Source organism: Chiloscyllium plagiosum, unplaced genomic scaffold, assembly GCF_037043375.1.
Source record: "Chiloscyllium plagiosum isolate Xiang-an unplaced genomic scaffold, Cpla_swu_hap1 HiC_scaffold_29, whole genome shotgun sequence".
Classification (NCBI taxonomy): Eukaryota; Metazoa; Chordata; class Chondrichthyes; order Orectolobiformes; family Hemiscylliidae; genus Chiloscyllium; species Chiloscyllium plagiosum.
Window position 1 is genome coordinate 89,196,862 of NW_028270167.1, and position 18,255 is coordinate 89,215,116.

The 18,255-nt window shown below is 41.3% G+C and overlaps 1 pseudogene; it reads right to left on the reverse strand.

Moving 5' to 3' along the window:
* Nucleotides 1-1,703: 1,703 nt before the first annotated feature.
* On the reverse strand, nucleotides 1,704-11,065 carry LOC148142426 (putative G protein-coupled receptor 139; annotated as a pseudogene).
* Nucleotides 11,066-18,255: the final 7,190 nt, after the last annotated feature.

Here is an 18,255-nt window from a genome sequence, read left to right on the forward strand (position 1 = left end):
ATGCACAGTGTGAGCGGAAACCAATATTCCGATTAAATGAATGCTCAGTATCAAGGGAGCATAATTTGAGGGGTTTGTGGCAAAAAAAGAACGTTTGTCCTCGGATCATAGTCTGAAATGTAGTGCCAGAAATGGTATTTGAGGCGATAATATTTGAGCATTATAATAGACTTGGATGCGCATGTAAAGTCTCCTAACATCATTTTTTTTTAGAAATGACATTGGTAAAAATAATGATGCATTTTTGTCACGACACATTGGATGCAGGAAAGTGCCTCGTTTGCACAGTATACATCCTTATTCTGATGCAAAAACGTCATCATGTGGATTCAGTGATGATAATGTCATTGAATGCCAATGGATCATTTTCTTTCATTGGACATGACCATTGACTGACATACATGTTGCACAAATCGTAGTTCCCACTTTTCAGCACGAATCTTCATGTTGCCCAAATGGGAAATATCATTGATGAAGCTGTTGAAGGTTTTTAGGCAAATGATACTACTCTGGTGAACTACTGTGGAGATGTTCTGCAAGCATTCAAATTGATATCAAACCCCGAACTTATTTTTGCCAGTTTTTGTCAGAACCAGCAGAGAGACTTAAGTATAAATGTCTTTGATTCCAGTTTTTCTAGAGTGTCTTAATGTAATAAATGCCGCAAAAAGTCAAATATGGAATTAATGTGGATGGGTGTCATGCTGGTGTCATCTTTGGGAGTATCCTACATTCTCAAGCTTGGAATGATATTAGTGAATGAAGTGTCAGAAACGTAGACGAGTTGGCATTGAGGGAGTTGTTGCTGAGCAAGTGCTCATTGATTGCTCTGTTGACGACATCTTTACTCAGACTATTCATAACCAAGATAAGAGTGATGTGGTGTTGGATTTGTCATTCTTCAGGATATGTCTGGACCATGTTTTTCATTGTTGGGTTGATGCCAGCATTGTACCTATAACTGAAAAGAAAAACAGTCGTGCTGCTGGTTTTACATCATAAGTATTTATTATTCTGGCCTGAAATTTTGTCAGGTCTGAAAGCTTTACCAATTTCACGTGCATTCAACAATTTCTTGATATTACCTTGAGTGAATTGAAGTGTATGCAAATTGTCATCCTGTGATGTAACTGTCGAGAACATTGTCCATAAAGAATAATTATTACAAGTGTTACCTCAGGATTTCAGTTGACCTCCCTGTTGTAAACCTCTCCAACTTTTAGCAATACCATCAGACTTTTATAATGTTACAATATCATTCATGCTGTTTTTTATTTCTGAGATGGAAATTGTTTAGTCCAGTTTCTCTTTGAGACTGATTACTTATTCTGAGCACTTTATTAAGCTTTTTGAACCACCCTCATCACAGTTAGTGTTCAGTCAGTGTTGTTGGCCGGATAAGAAAAGGTGTGACTATTGTTTCTTCCGAGTACATGAAGAAACCAGATAGACGTTTACAACAATCCAGATCATCTCATGGCCACCAATGGAGCAGCTTTTGTCTCGAGGGTGCACTCACAGTTCTCTTCCTCATTGTTCTGAATTGTTCTGTCACAATTTAGTGAGAACAATTATTCACTAATATCGGAGAAGCCCGCATTTGTTTTCATATAGATTTTGGCCAAAAAATACTTACACAGTCGCATCAGTTAACAAAATCCTCACCAAATAACAAATTAACAAGAGGATACGTTTGTATATCTTCAATAATTCAATCCTTCCTTTCTCTCAATTAATTTAATAATTACAGTAAAGGGGAATTTCAATATATTCACAAAATTCGTTCTGAATTTAGTTTGTGTTACTGCATAAATGCCAGTGTTCGTACAACAACTCAGAAGCTGAAGCATCAGTCCCATCTCAAGCACGAACGCCTGCAATGATATGGCATAATACCCCAAGGAAAACATGCGATGCCAAATTGAATACAACATTAACGTTGACCATAAGGTAATGAAATTAGCTGAGACAAGGAAGAGTAAAATTATGGATTTTCTACGACTCTCCATCTCTGGATCGTTGCCACTACGAGAAGCGTGAAGTCTCCTACGAGCTCTGCTTGTCAATAAAATCTTTCTCACAGTTATTATATTGAACAACAGAATCAAGATGAAAGGGAAACATGGTGTTAGAATATGATGTAGAAACTCAATTGCCACCCAGAGCATAGAATTTAAAACATTTTCTCTCATGTAACAGAACCAGGGTAAGTTGACCTGCAAATAATTACCTGATAACATGAAATACCAAAAAATATTCTTCATGCAGCTCAAAGCTGTTACAGTTCCCACAACCATCGTAGCTGTTCTTTCCGTGCAGTATTTACTTTTCAGCTTCGGGCAGCAAATGGCAACAAGTCGATCAAAGGTGAAAGTGACGGTGTACCATACGGAACAGTCAGTGATTGCATAAAGTAGGACAGCATGGATATTACACACAGGGATATAAATCAAGAAATGAAAATCTTCTCGGTAAACAATTGGAATGTGTCTGAATATGAGATCGAAGATAATAACCAGTATGTCTGCAATTGCCATAGACACCAGGTAGAGCGTGACACATTTGGATAGATCACACTTCCCGCGGGACAGAATCACAATTGTCACTGCGTTCACTGTGAGACAGAGTACAAGGACATGCATGAATGTTATCTAGGAATCTGGGGAAAAAAAAAACTTCAAGAGTAAATAACAAAGAACACCACAGTTCCACATCAGGTTCTTCAGCCTTCCAAACCTACACTGCCATATTTTGCCCTTTCTTCTAAAATTGCTTCAGTTTGAGGACCCATAACTCTCTTTTCCCTTCCCATTCATATCTTCGTCCGCATGCCTTTTGAGTGCTGCGATTGTGTCTGCTTCAAGCACTTCGTCCACCAACGTTTTCTCAGCAGTCATCACTCTGTGTGTGAAAGTATTGCCTTCTGCATCGCGTCTGAACTTCCCATCTTGCATCTTGAAACTGCGTAATTCACCCTTTACACAGGGGAAATGCTTCATATTTTCCACTCTACCAATGCCATTCACGAACTTATGAACTTCTATGCTGCAGCACCCAATCTGCTGCATTCCAGTGAAAACAATTCCAGTCTAGCCAATCTTCCGTAATAACTTAAAATGCCCCATACCCGGCAACACCCTCGTTATTAATTTCTACACACTCTTCAAAGCATCGGCGGCATGTGCCAGAACTTTACACAATAGATTAGGCATGTCAAAACATAGATAAAATAACCTATGGCACTCAGTAAAGGCAATTACTGAGTGCCATAGACAATTGGGTGTGGTAGGAGTGAAGCATATGCAGAAGGCGAAGAGTGTGAGAAACTGATGTAATTGCACGTATTTTTCTACGGAGAAATGGTGCATGTACAGAGGAGAATCAACAAAAGTGGATGGCTCAACTTCCAGCAGAGCAGATTGAGAAATAAATTAATTTAGTTTGATTAAGGGTTTCATGAAAATAAAGCTGTTTCAATCGATGCGGTGTCATAAACCACGTGACAGCTCTGCAACACAATTGATAAAAGAGGACGGACTGGCTGTACGAATATCTATTTTAACAACAAGTCATATCCAATGGAATGCGTACTTACATTATGAGGAAAGATTGTCCTAATAAAGGTTTTCAGATACTGCAGGGAAGAATTCCAATCTTGGAAGTGTCAGTAATTAGATAAGAAAATAGAGTTGATGAAGAAACAGCATAATAACAGAAATTCGGATGATCTAGATTGGGAAATAGAACGGAAAATGTCTCCACAGGTATGCAGAAATGAAGTGGATTTTTATGTGTTATTCGCACCAAGACGAAACTCACCATGTACATGCTGAAACGTAGGAAGGGAGAGGTTGTTTACTCTGGACTCTCTGGTTGTGTGCTTAATTGAAAATTGATGTCTCTGGGTATTTTAGATAACAAAAAACTATATTTCTAAGGCCTAAGCAACATTTCTAAAAGAACAAATACGATTTGTGTGTGACGATTCGAATCACATCTGGAATGCAGTGCTTTCAGCTTGTCTTGACATAAAATACAAGCTAATGTCTTGGTTATTTGAATGGCATGTTTTGAAAGGGGCTAGTTTCCTCCATGACTGGGGTTTACCTAAAATCCATCATTTCAAAGAAGACTCTTAATTGTCATTGTTCATAATCAAATACTTGTCAATCTATCCAGAATGTAACTAGCCGCATTCCGTTATTGCTGTTTCAAGATCTCTGTTGGCAATTCTGGTATCATTAGGTTAAATATAATATGAAAAAGTGGAACGCCACTTCTATAACAGTTGCTCCAGAAAGCACTACATGTTGCAGAGCACAAGAAAGCTTCATCAGACTCTCCGTTTCGGGTAATGCTTTCTTTTATTCTGTTTAACAGTGCTTAAGTGGTGTGACGTTGAGTTTAGTTCCTGCAACCACTCTCTGTTAACATGAGTCACGATGAAGAGCCAACACTACTGGGAGAACCAAAGGATATCCCATGCAGTTTCTCCATGCTTTCAAAATCCCCAGAATTAAGTGGCATATGCAACGTGAGAAAGACTTGCACGATGTAATGTTTTTAAAATGTGCCCCAGGCGATTTTTTTAAATATAAGGGAGCATGCAGGTGGTGCTGCAAGGGAATGGAATGTGCTGCTTTAAGTTTAACAAACAATGGTAGGCAAATCTTAGATATGGAAAGAGAGACAAAGAACAAATAAAATTTACAACCCACGTACAGGCCTTTTTGCCCACCAAGCCTGAGCCATTTCCAAATTTACTATCTGTACCCTAAATACTAAGCATATGTATCCCTTTGCTCCCCACCTACTCATGCATCTGTCCAGATGGATCTAAAATGAATCTACCGAGCCTGCCTCTACCACCTCTGCTGGCAACGCGTTCCACATGACCATGACCCCCTTTGTGAAGTACTTGCTGTTTGTATCCCCCTTAAACTTTCCACCTCTGACCTTGAAACCGTGTCCTCTCCTTATTGAATCCTTCATCATGGGAAAAAGTTTGTCCCTATTCACCTGTCGATATCCTTCATGACTTTTTAAAACTCAGTAAGGTACCCCCTCAATCTCCTATTTTCCTAATGAAAACAAACCTAACCTACTCAACATCTCTTCATAGCTAGTACATTCCGTACCAGACAACATCTTCGTCAACATTCTCTGTGCTTTCTCAAAAGTGTCCACACCCTTTGGGAATGTGGCGACCAGAACTGTGCACAGTTTTCTGAAAGCGGCCAAACCAATGACTTGTACAATTTTAACATGATTTGCCAGCTGTTATACGCAATACTCCATCCAGTGAAGGGAATCATACCGTATGCTTTCGTGACCTCTCTATTCACCTGTGCAGCAACTTACAGGGTAGATTGGACCTGCACTCTCACATCTCTCTGCCCATCCACGTTTCCCAAGGTTCTTCAATTCATTGTATAATTCGTCTCGAATTAATTTTGCCTAAATGTATCACCTCACATTTGTCTGCATTGAAATCCATCTGCCACTTTTCTGCCCAACTCTCCAGTCTATCTATATCCTCCTGTATTCATTGACAGTCCCTGATGCTTTCTGCTACTCCAGAAAACTTTTCTGACATCTACAAACCTGCTGATCATACCAATGGTGCACTCTTCCAGATCATTTACGTACATCACAAGCAACAATGGCTCCAACACTGACCCCTGTGGAACACCACTGGTCACCTTTCTCCATTTCGAAAAACACCCTTCAACTACTACTCTCTGTCTCCTGTTGCTCAACCAGTTCTTTATCCGCCCAGGTAGAACACCCTGCACACCATGTGACTTCACTTTCTCCATTAGTCTACCATTGGGAACCTTATCAAACGCCTTATTAAAGTTCATGTATATGACATCAACAGTCCTTCCTTCATCTATCAACTTGGTCACTTCCTCAAAGAACTCTATTAACTTAGTAAGGCACGTTCTCCCCCGCACAAAAAAACATGTTGCCGATCACTGATAAGCACAATCTTTTCTAAATATATGTACATTCTGTCCAGCAGTACCCTCCTCAGCAACTGTCCCACCACCGAAGTCAGGCTTACTGCTCTGTAGTTTCTCGGGATATCCCGACTATCCCTCTTGTATTTTGGGGCAAAATGATCAACCTCCAGTCCTATTGCACTTCTCCTGTGATTAAGGATGCTACAAAGATATCTGTCAGTGACCCAGCTATTTTCTCTCTCGCCTCCCTCAGCAACGTGGGATAGATCACATCCGGTCCTGGTGTTTTGTGCACCTGAATAAGCTCTATCCTGCCCAACACATCTTCCCTACTTGTGACATCGTAATCCAGAATAATCAAACATCTTTCTCTAATCTCAAGATTCATCATGTTCCTCTCCTCAGTGAACTTTAATGCAAAGTAATCAATCAGAATCTCACCCATTCTCTCAGTTTCGACACACAGCCTTCCTTCATTATCCTTTACTGGGCCAATCTTTTCTCTTTTTACCCGCTTGCTTCGTATGTAAGAATGAAATGTTTTGGGATTCTCCTTAATTCTGCTCTCTAAAAGTACTCGTTTTAGCCCGCTTTATTCCTCCTTTAAGACTTGTCCTACTCTTCCGAAATTCCTCCAAGGCCAATTCTGTTCATTACTGCCTAGATCTTATATACGCTTCTCTTTTCCTCTTGGCTGGTCGTACAATTTCTCCAATTATTCACGTTTCACGAATCTTTCCCTTCCTATACTTTGCCTTCGACGGACCTTGACTCTCCTCCACTATCTTTAACCTATCTTTGGAAGCTTCCTACATATCAAAGGTGGACTTCCCTTCAAATAGCTGTGAACAATCCACATTTTCGAGGTCCTGCCTAATTTTGCTATAATTGTCCATGGCCCAGTTTAGTACTATTCCCTTAGTTACTCTGTCTTCTTTATTAACGAGTATTTAAAAACTTAAAGAATTGTGGTCACTTTTCCAAAAGAAATCCCCCACCGCAACTTCTACTACATGTTCTGGCTTGTTCCCAAGTAGCACATCCAATGTGGACGCTTCCAACGTCGGACCATTGACATGCTGCTCTAGAAAAATCTCCTGGGCGCATCTTACAAATTCGACCCCAAATAGTCCTCTGACTCTACGTGTATCCCAGTCAATGTTGGGAAAATTTAAATTTCCCACGGAGAATGAGTTTGTTGTGACTATCATGCATTTGTATTGAGGCATTAATGGGTAAACACAACCCTGGATTGGCAAATGAAACACTCTGGTTCGGGGAAGATTGATTTTGCACCATTGCTTCTGCATGAACTCTTCCAAATCCGAAATATCGGAGCTTCTCGTTGAAGCATTCCTGATAATTTTACAACATTTTCAGCCGTGCTTAGAGGATCAAAGACTCAAGACAAATTAAAGCTAACATGACTGTGATGTTTTTGCCTCATAGAGAATTGACGATCACAAAATACAGAGGAGCAATACTTCAAAACATTGTTTTGAATGATAATTGAAATTACAGTGTCCCGCATTTTATGACCACCCATAGAGACATTTGCTTCCCATTTTCTTCAAGAAGATAATTTACATTAGAATGGTACACATTTGTCCTCACACAACTTCGTCGATATAGATTGGTGTGCGAATTGTTAGAATAGAAGTAAAGTTGCAGAATGAGGAGGAAATGTGCTAATAATACTGAACTACCCTTGGGTCCTTTTTATCTAGGATTCTCATCCAATTAGAAGTGTACAGGTATGCCACTTCATTTTCCAACTTCTTCCGAAATGAGCAGCATTTTTTGAAAGTTTAACAGTATTAACAAATAAACAGACTACAAAAGTCTAACTTCATTGAAAATGTATGGGAATGGAAACATTGAATTGGGTGAGGCCACATCTGGGTTTGCACAAAATAATGAAAGCAGAAAGTAGAAATTTTGGCCAAACGAGAACTCAATGTAGATGCGTTTGTACAGGATGTCAGTTGAACAGAATTGGAGTGAAATGGTACGAGCAGTCGGGATTTGGAAGATGTTTTCTATTTTCCCAATATGTATTTATTGTAAACGAGTCCTTCTGAGAATTGTGGAGTCTCAACTTCAGAAAGGCACACGTGGTCTCACAGTTTGACTCTGGTCGCACAAAGAAGCATTGATTCAGGTGGTGAGATGGTGCACCTAGTGTCTGAATCGAGAAATATTCTAAAGGTGGAAGATAGTATTGTTCAAATTCACCCAGAGCAGCGGAACGGAGCTTCTGTTCAATGTTGAAGTGAATGATTTGGTCTTACCAGCACTGAAGTAAGAATATCAACAAAGGGGAAATTTGAGGATAAAAAATATATGACTTGAATGCTGGCACTGACTACCAATACTACCAGACGCAAATAAAAAGAAGATATTTAGATAATGAGAGCACGAATACAACTAGCAGTGAATTCAAAAGTTTCATCTGTAAAAAGAATCTCTTTAGGAGCACTAATCGTATCTATAGTGCTGCACTGAAATGCAAGAATAATAATCCAGATAAGTTCGTTTGATTTATAAATATATAAAAAAGAACAATTATCATTACTTACGAGGAACACCAACAATTGCAAGCATAGGATAGTAGAAGCATTGAAGAATATAAAGTATGTATTGGATCCGCCAAGCTACTGACATCCGATTGTAAAATACAGAAAGAAAGTAAACAGTCCAGGATAAATCTCTCTTAATTGGGATCGCATTCCAATTTTTTGATCCAAGTGTCTCAGCACTTGATGGAAAGTTCCACGCTGGTATTCGCAAAGCCTGGTGCATTGTTGTACCATACCAATCTGTTACTGTCATATTCTGATCCATTTGTTGTTAAATTTCAATGGCGGGTTTTGGATTCAAGAGGATTTGCAGAAGATGTCGATGTATTGACTCTCAGCTCCTCTTCTGTCGGTCTCAGTCTGTGTCTGTATTCACTTATCTCTGTTGGTGTCCAAGATCTTGGTTCCTCTGATACTGTTGGAAAAATTTATGGCAAGGATTCACTGACGTAGATAATAATCACGCAAGCCCCGCTCAATTGATACAAATACAATCCATGGGGACAGGCATTAATTAGTCACTGAACAAATAGTCATGTTATTCTGTTCAATGCAGTGCAGTCGGAAAGGGATTCATGGGAGGAGCCAATGATTCAATTACAAAAATAGCGAAGGGATGAACCTGAATATTTAAATCTACCATGTATGTGAGATGATGTTATATGCCAAAGAATTATTGCAGCTATTAAACCAAATGTAGTATTTGCATAAATTGATGCAGTGTCTTGAAGTTACGTAGAGGAGTCACAAAAGTGATGTGGCAAAGTGTATTTCGAAGGATTAATTACAGCAGCTGAAATCAATTGAATAAAGAGATTAGAAATGAATTTGAGATTCACGAAGAAATGAAAACATTAGCTGTGCTCAAAATACTGATGGTTTGTGCAGGTTTGTGAGCCTGGGGATGAATGTAGAAATAGCGAAGGGTTAAGTGCTGGGGACAGGGATAGAGATAGGAAGTTTTATGGGGCTTGTGTGATCACGATAAGATGGAAGAATTGAAGCTGAAAACAAGTATATCGTTCGTCGTTAAAATTTTAGGAGTGCAAAATCTCAAATTCTAAAATTAGTTTGGACATTTGAGACTTTAACCAGTAAGGCAAACGAGCAGTCTTTTGCAAGAACTCAGGAACCTTTAATATATTATAACACTATTGAGGCAGCGACCTGACAGGTGTACCACAGCTGTTGCTTTCTGGTTCAGCTTAGGACGCAGGCATAAACTAAGTTGGTTCGTCTCCATTTGTAAAGCCTCGAGGATATTCCACTCCAGTTTGCAAGCAGTGTAACTTCAAACTTTCAGCTAGGTATCTTAGTCAGTGAAAGCAGTTCTTTATTAATTCGTTCGAAGCCACAAACTTACAGCCTGGTGACTTGATGCATTATGTGATGACTGACCTTGACTATGTGAGATTTAGTTCTAGTTGTGCTACAGACTCATCTTCAATCCATATTTGAGTCGAAAGTGAAGGCATACGCTGATAGAACCTGAATATTGACGTTCTTGAGAACTTTTCTCAGTCCTCAGTCAATTGGCAATGCTGCATTGAATCGAGCATTTACTCATATTTGACCATTTTCTTCTGCTGGGCTGGATGCTTGTAACAGTTCGTTCGCCTGTATGCCTCAAATGCTAAACAAAATCAGGAAATAATGATCCATATAAATTGTATTAAGGTCCGGTACAGTAAATAACGACAGATATAAAAACTTTATTTGTAAGTTGCCCCGACTATACAAATTTAATTTAGTCAATTTTTCTTTATTTCATATACATTTACAAGTCCCAGCTGCTATTACATTTTCTTCATGAGGGCTACCAAACGGGGAGTAAACCATCTGTGTCTTATTCAACCTTGAAAATGTAGGCCGTGAACTGAACTCTCCCCACCTTACAAATATATCGTTAAACACAGGGTTCTCTTCTAAGCCTGCTCGAAATCCCATGGCATATTCCGTTTTCAAAGGAAGTGGTGTCACATATTGCTAGAGTTCGAAGATTTTCCATCAACAACTGTATCGCTTAACACAAATTTTTCTTCTAAGCTTGCTTGAAATTCATGGAACATTCCTTTCTTCAAAGAAGTGGAGTCACATATTTTTCAAAGTTCACTGACCTCTATGATCAGTTAATATGAAATCATTACTTAATGATAACTGAATCCAATTGATACAAGAATGTTAGCTTCCGGCATATTGAAAAGTTGTAAAGTACCACTGCTAATAAGAAAAAAGGAAACTCTTTGAGGTGGGGAAGTTTACATGGAGGATTGTGGAGTCCAAGGCAGGCGAGAGATTTATGTAAGATTGAATTGAGTCATATACTTTGAAAGAGGTTTGATTTTATTCATATGATGTCATGGCGAATACAGTGCAATGTATTCATATTTATGGCCATCTTCTTGTACCATCTTAAAACGCAGAAAAATAAGTTTTGACGTGCGATATTAAGGCAGATGAATAAAAATAAAATTGTTCAATTTTACTGTCCATTTCGTGAAGTTCTCCGCTATGGGCCATGGTCCTGGTGCAGAAATAGCAGTCCCTTCAGCATACCACTGCACTTGGGATCGAAATTGCCACAGTCCGAATCTGTCTTGCCCCATCAACGCCCTCGCTGGTATGAGACTTCGCTGGACTCGCCATTGCCAAAGTTGCTCTGGGTAGTGTTCATGCCAAAATTCGAGTCTGATACTGCCTGAGTCCGGAATAAAGTGCGAAAAGTATGCCACATGTGACAAGGTTCACGAAAGGCTGTTGCAACTAGAAAATATTGTAAAAACCGCGAAGCATTTTAAGGCTGGAGGACGTTATCGAGTTCGGGAGTGCTGTATATATCAGAGTTCACCGTGTAGGTGGAAAGATTATCGCGGTTGACTGGGGCTCCAATCATATGGACTGTTCAAATCACGGAGATATTTCTAACTTTGTGTGAACTATTTGACATCAAGGTTTTTTTTTGAAACAATGCAATACTGTCAGCTTTGATACTAGGTGTGAATTGTATCAAGGACTCCTGAGATGAAGCTACTTGAAGTTATCATATGCAAGAGCAGATGGAGGTGCATTAAAAACTTTAGTCGAGATGTTAAAACAAACGAAATGGGGTTTGAATTGAAGACGCTGGGTGGCAACATGAGGTCTGCAAGCTAGGACATGAGTCGCAGCTCTTCACATGCTAAGTCATGAACATGTGTTTGGGAATTGGCTGGATAACACTGAAATAGTTGTAGGAAAAGTGACGAGGTCTGTAATCAAATGTCAAGGAAAGAAACGTTTGCTAGTCTTGAATGCAGACAATATACCTTGCACTTACTCCAGTTTTCTTTTTCCCTTTGAGCACGTGGTCCTGGATTTTTGGAAATGATTCCCTCAGATCTCAACGGCTGATTCCAGTAATGAGAGCTCTTTTCATTCAACCACGGCGTGACTTCCAGCAGTCCAGTTTGGTGAGTTCCCATCTTTGCAGCTTTGACCCTGCTGGGTGGCCCTCTATGGAAGCCTTCTTCAGTGACGACGAACAGTTATTATAATCTCGGACAGTCCCATCTTTTATTGGCTGTCACAGCCTGACATGACGGTTTCCCACAGCCGGGATTTCCAGCCCAGCATTGTCATATCATTCTGGCATGGGAGAAAGGGAGCACTGCAGTTTCTGGAAATTAGAATCGAAGACTTTGGTGCTGGAGTAGCACAGCCAGTCAGACAGCATCCACGGAGCAGGAAAATCGACCTGTTGGTCACAAGCCCTTGATGAAGAATGAGGAGGTGGAAAAGGGAACCTGAGAGATAATTGGGAGGGGATGGGACGAATGAGAAGGTAGCTGAAAATGCAATAGGTAAATGAGGTTGGGGTGAAGATGATAGCTCAGAGAGAAGGGTGGAGCAGATGAGGAGGACTAAGGTGGACAAGTAGGACAAGTGAACAGGGCGATGTCGCGTTGGAAGGTGGGAATTGGAATTAGTTGGGGAGGGGAACTAAGGAAACTTGCGAAATCCACACTGATTCCGATTGGTTGGATGGTCCCAGGCAGTAGATATTCAGAAACTCCTAAGTTTCAAGTTGAGGAGCAGAGGAGTACCAACCTTGTTGATGTTGGAGGGGTGATCTTCAAGGGCGGAGGTGCGAAAGGTGGATGTGATACGCAGGAGACCATCATCGACCACTTGGGGCAGGAAATTTTGATCTTTGAAGAAGGAGGTCATGGTGTATTCTGTAGTGGAATTGGTCCAGTTGGAAGCAGGTGCGGCGGAGGCAGATAAATTGGGAATAAGGATAACGTTTTTTACAGGAGACAAAGTGAGAGGGGATGTCGTCCAGGTAGCTGTGGGAATCGTAAGGTTTGTAGTAAATGTCTGTGTTGAGTCAGTCATCGTTAATGGAAATGGAGAAGTCCAGGAAAGGGAGGGACAGTCCGAGATGGTCAGGTGTAGTTGAGGTCGTGTTGGAATGTGTTTTTGATGTTGATGAAGTGTTTAAACTCCTCGTGGGATAGAGTCAACAATGCAGTGGAGGAAACAACGGCAGGGGTGGTATCGGTATTGCTGCAGAAGATGGACTGTTCCACGTTTCCAACGAAAGGGCAGGCAGAGCTGGGGACCACGCGTGTGTCCATGGCGACGCTGGGGGAAAGGCAATTACGATGCGGTGAGGCAAGATTTAGGAAGCATAGAATGGGGAAGGAAACTGCAGAGGATGGGCACATTAGAAATGTGGAGCTTATTCAAGGAAAAGCCCCTCTGTGTCCGAGATAAGTATGTACCTGTCAGGCAAGAAGGAAGTGGTACAGCGCGGGAGACTTGGTTTGCTAAGGAAGTGGAATCTCTGGTCAAGAGGAAGAATAAGGCTTACGTTATGATGAGATATGAAGGCTCAGTAATGGCGCTTGAGGGTGACCAGGTAGCCAGGAAAGAGCTATAGAGAGAGCTCAGAAGAGCCAGGAGGAGACATGAGAATTTGTTGGCGGATAGATTCAGCGTAAACCCTAAGGCTTTCTGTAGGTATTTAAGGAATCAAAAAATGACGAGAGTAAGATTAGGGCCAATCAAGGATAGTAGTTGGAAGTAGTGTGGGGAGTCAGAGGAGATAGGGGAAGAAATAAATGAATATTTTTCGACAGTATTCACCCTAGAAAACGACAATATTGTCGAGGAGAATACAGAGATACAGGCTACTAGACTAGGTGGGATTGAGGTTCACAAGGAAGAGGTATTCGAAATCGTGCAGAGTGTGAAAATAGATATATCCTCTGGGCTGGATGTGATTTATCCTAAGATCCTCTGGGCAAGGAGGAGATTGCTGAGCCTTTGGCATTGATCTTTAAATCGTCATTGTCAACAGGAATAGTGCCAGAAGACTGGAAGATATTAAATGTGGTCCTCTGTTCAAGAAGTGGGGTAGAGACAACCCTGATAATTATAGATCAGTAAGCCTTACTTCAGTTGTAGGTAACGTGTTGTAAAAGGTTATAAGAGATAGCATTTATAATCATGTAGGAAATAATAATTTGATTCGGGAGAGTCAGCACGGTTTTATGAAGGGCAGGTCGTGCCTCACAAAACTTACTGAGTTCTTTGAGAAGGTGACCAAACAGGTAGATGAGTGTAAACCTGTTGATGTGCTGTATATGGATTTCAGCAAGCCGTTCGATAAGGTTCCCCAGAGTAGGCAACTGTACAAAATGCAGAAGAATGGGATTGTGGGAGATTTTACAGTTTGGATCAGTAATTGGCTTGCTGAAAGAAAACAGAGGGTGGTGGTTGATGGTAACTGTTCATCCTGGAGACCAGTTACTAGTGGTGTACTGTAAGGGTCGGTGTTGGGTCCAATGCTGTTCGTCATTTTTAGAAATGACCTGGATGAGGGCGTGGAAGGGTGTGTTAGTAAATATACAGAAAACGCTCATATCGGTGGAGCTGTGGATAATGTCGAAGGTTACAGTGAGATATAAATAAGGTGTAAAGCAGGGCTGGGAGTGGCAAATGGAGTTTAATGCGGACAAGTACGAGGTGATTCACTTTGGTGGGAGTAACCGGATTGCAAAGTACTGGGCGAATGGTAAGATTCATGGTAGTGTAGATGAGCAGAGAGATCACGGTGTCCATGTACACAGATCCTTGAAAGTTGCCACGCAGGTTGAAAGGGTTGTTAAGAAGGCAGACAGTGCTTCAGCATTTTTTAATAGAGGGATCGAGTTCTGGAACTATGAGGTTATGCTACAGCTGTACAAAACTCTGGTGCAGCCGCACTTGGAGTGTTGTGCACAGTTCTGGTCACCGCATTATAAGAAGGATGTGGAAGCTTTGGAAAGGGCACAGGGGAGATTTACTAGGATGTTGCCTCGTATGGAGGGGAGGTCTTACCAGGAGAGGCTGAGTGACTTGAGGCTGTTTTCGTTGGAGAGAAGAAGGTTGAGAGGTGACTGAATAGTGACACATAAGATAATCAGGGATCACATCGGGTGGACAGGGAGAACCTTTTTTTCCAAATATGGTGACGGCGAGCACAAGGGGGGCATAGTTTTAAATTGAGGGATGATATATATATATATATATATATATATATATATATATATATATATAGGACAGATGTCAAAGGTAGTTTCTTTACTCAGAGAGTAGTAAGGGTATGGAATGCTTTGGCTGCAACGGCAGTAGATTCACCAACGGAAAGTGCATTTAAGTCGTCATTGGACAAACATATGGACGTACATGGAATAGTGTAGGTTAGATAGGCTTCAGATTGGTAAGACTTGTTGGCGCAACATCGAGGGCCGAAGGGCCTATACAGCGCTGAAGTGTTCTATGTTCTATTGAGATTGAGGACCAGTTCTGCCAAGCAAATGGAAGCGTACTGGTGGGGACGACTGGAGAGGAAGAGATGTAAGTCTTGGAAGCCTTCGTCGGGAAGGATAGATGTGTACAGAGACAGGATGTCCATGGTGAAGATGAGTTGTTGGGAACCGGCGAAATGAATGTCAAGGAGGAGGTGGAGGTCGTTGAGGTGTCTTGACTTTCGGTGAGGAGATCTTGGACTGTGCGGATAGGAAATTATCAAGGTATGTGGAGATGATTTCAGTGGGCCAGGATCATTCTGAGACAATCGGTCGAACTGGGCAGGGAAGTTTGTCAATTTTGAGGAGGCAGTGTGTAGGAGTTCCCATTGGCTGATGAGGTGGGTTTATGCTCTGAGAGTTTGGTGATGGGATGGGACGCCATGGTCAATGAGGCAAAGGAAGAGCTGCCTGTGAGTTGGCACCTGGCTTCAGCAGTGCAAATGTCGTTGCGCCAAACTACCATTGCAAACCCCACTCCCCCCCCTCCGCCCCCCCCCCCCCCCCGCCACTCAACCCTTTGCCTGCTGGTCTGACTGTGAGTTTGGTTTTCAAGCGGAGCATGTGGTAGGCTGAGCTTTTCAAGGGTGACAGATTGGATTGTGTGAGGGATGTGGACAGATGAGGTGGTCGATTTCCCGTCGTCCATTGGAAATAAAGAGATCAAGGACTGGTAACAGGCCAGCACGAGGTTCCAAGTGGTTGGGGTATGTTGGAGGCGAGAGAAGGGATCCTCGCAGGGTGGACCAGAGTCCTGTTGGAATAAAAAGAGCAGAAGCAAAGGCATCAGAAGTATTCAATGACATGGAAAGTGTTGAATTCATTTATCTGTGTTCATAGGGTTTGAAGGTGAGACATTTGCTGAGGAGTTAATGAGGATGGTAAAAACACAGCAGGGCTGGGAGCTAGGAATTGCTGTAAAGCTGGAGCTGGGGGACGCGGTTGAGACTTTAACTGGAGTTGGTGTGGAAGTTAGATGTAGTTGGTTTCACCTACACAATTAACGCTCACCTCAGCGTCGGGGGTCGGAAGTGGTTCCTGTCGGATCCGCGGGGCAGAAGAGGCGTAACACAGGATATTGGCAAAGTTTTCGAAGGTGTTGCCGTGAGTGATGTCATTAGGGGCAGTCACGGCGGTGCCTGTAAGCACATTCACACATTCGCAAATGCACATTCACGCAGCCCTTTATACACACTCTCTCTCTCTTCCACACACACACACACCACATGCAGGCACACGCACACAACCTCTCACAGGGATATAGTCCATTACACCCACAGACACACTTTGCCAAGCTTTTACAGATGAAAACACACACTGTTTTGCAGTCACACTCACACACCCACATGAACTCTCTCTCTCGCTGACACACAGACACGAGTCAAAATCCATGGGCTGAGTTTGTATTTGCAGAATTAAATTTGTAGACACATTCTAATTTGCTTTAAAAATGGACAATCTGCAGAAAGTCAATGCAGATGTAAACACATGTCACATGTAAATTACAATTTGTAAGTAGAATCAGTCTGATTCAAGATTGGGATACAGACAGACTCTGACCTCACACCCATCATACAGTGTCTGAGCTAAAACGTCACATTTTGTTACAAAACGTTAAGTTATCTCGAGAAGGTGACTTCAAAGATCTTTAGGATTCGCATATAAATGAACCAAAGCCTACATTCGAAAAGATGAAAGACGCAACAATCCAGGTTTGTTCAATATATCCCTGTATAAAACTGCAATTCTTTGGTATAAATTATTTGTCTTATAATCATATACTACGCAATCACGCATGAAGTAGCAACGCTCCGAAAGCTAGTGCTTCCAAATACAACTGTTGGACTTGGTGTATTGTGATGTTTAACTTAATCAAGATTTGAAGTCACTGACAAGAGATGGTAAGGACGAAAGAATTTCCAGAAGGGTAGGTACAAATCAAAACAGGGAGCACGTCCGACAATTGATTTGCTTATCTCAGATTTAAAATCAGCAATTGAGGTGTGGAAGACAGTTCTACACCTCTCCATACTTTTCGTTTCAAATTGTTTCATAACATCTCTCCTGAACGGACTGAACATCATTTTCACATTCATTGCAAAAGCCCCACCCAATGGCATCAGTTTACTTTTATCACCCGCTTTTATCTTGTTAATATTTTGTCGGGTTTCATTCAGATTATTTTTTAACTTTGGAAATTCTCGTGAAAACAGGCCTCATTATAACTGATAGAGAAGTACCTCAGCAGGTCTGCTGGCATCCGTGGGATAGAAAGCAGAGTTAATATTTCTCGATCAGTGACCCTTCTTCTGAAGTAACACACCTGATCTCTCCTTATACATTCAAACTTTATGAAACCGGAACAGATGATGGAACTCTGAGATCAGAAAGTACTGCACCAGCAGTAAAGTTGGGAGTTTCTGCCCATACATCATAACGAACTAACGAAAGCAGAATCTGGAATCTTAAAGAAACAACGCTGTTCACTCAAACCCCATGAGCCCCAACCTGAGATCATATATTATTTCACTCGATGTTGCATCGAGACAGTTTATTCCAAGTGTCAAAAAATATCTCAGAACTGTCATTCTTTCCGCTAGTGTGGTGTATGCCCTGTTTAAACAAGAACATTTCACTCACTGATTGAAATTTAAATCTTCCCATACATTGAACGTGTTCATTCTGCCAAGGCCGTTATTTATTCCCCTTCCACAATTGCACAGGATCTGGAGCCACATGAATGACCAAGTGAGAAGAACATACTGCCTTTTCTGATAGAAATGCCGTCAGTGAACAAGATAGGCTTCCAAAAATGGAGACGTCTTTGACCTCTATTATTATCACTATTCATCCTGACCCATGACTGTGTATGACTTT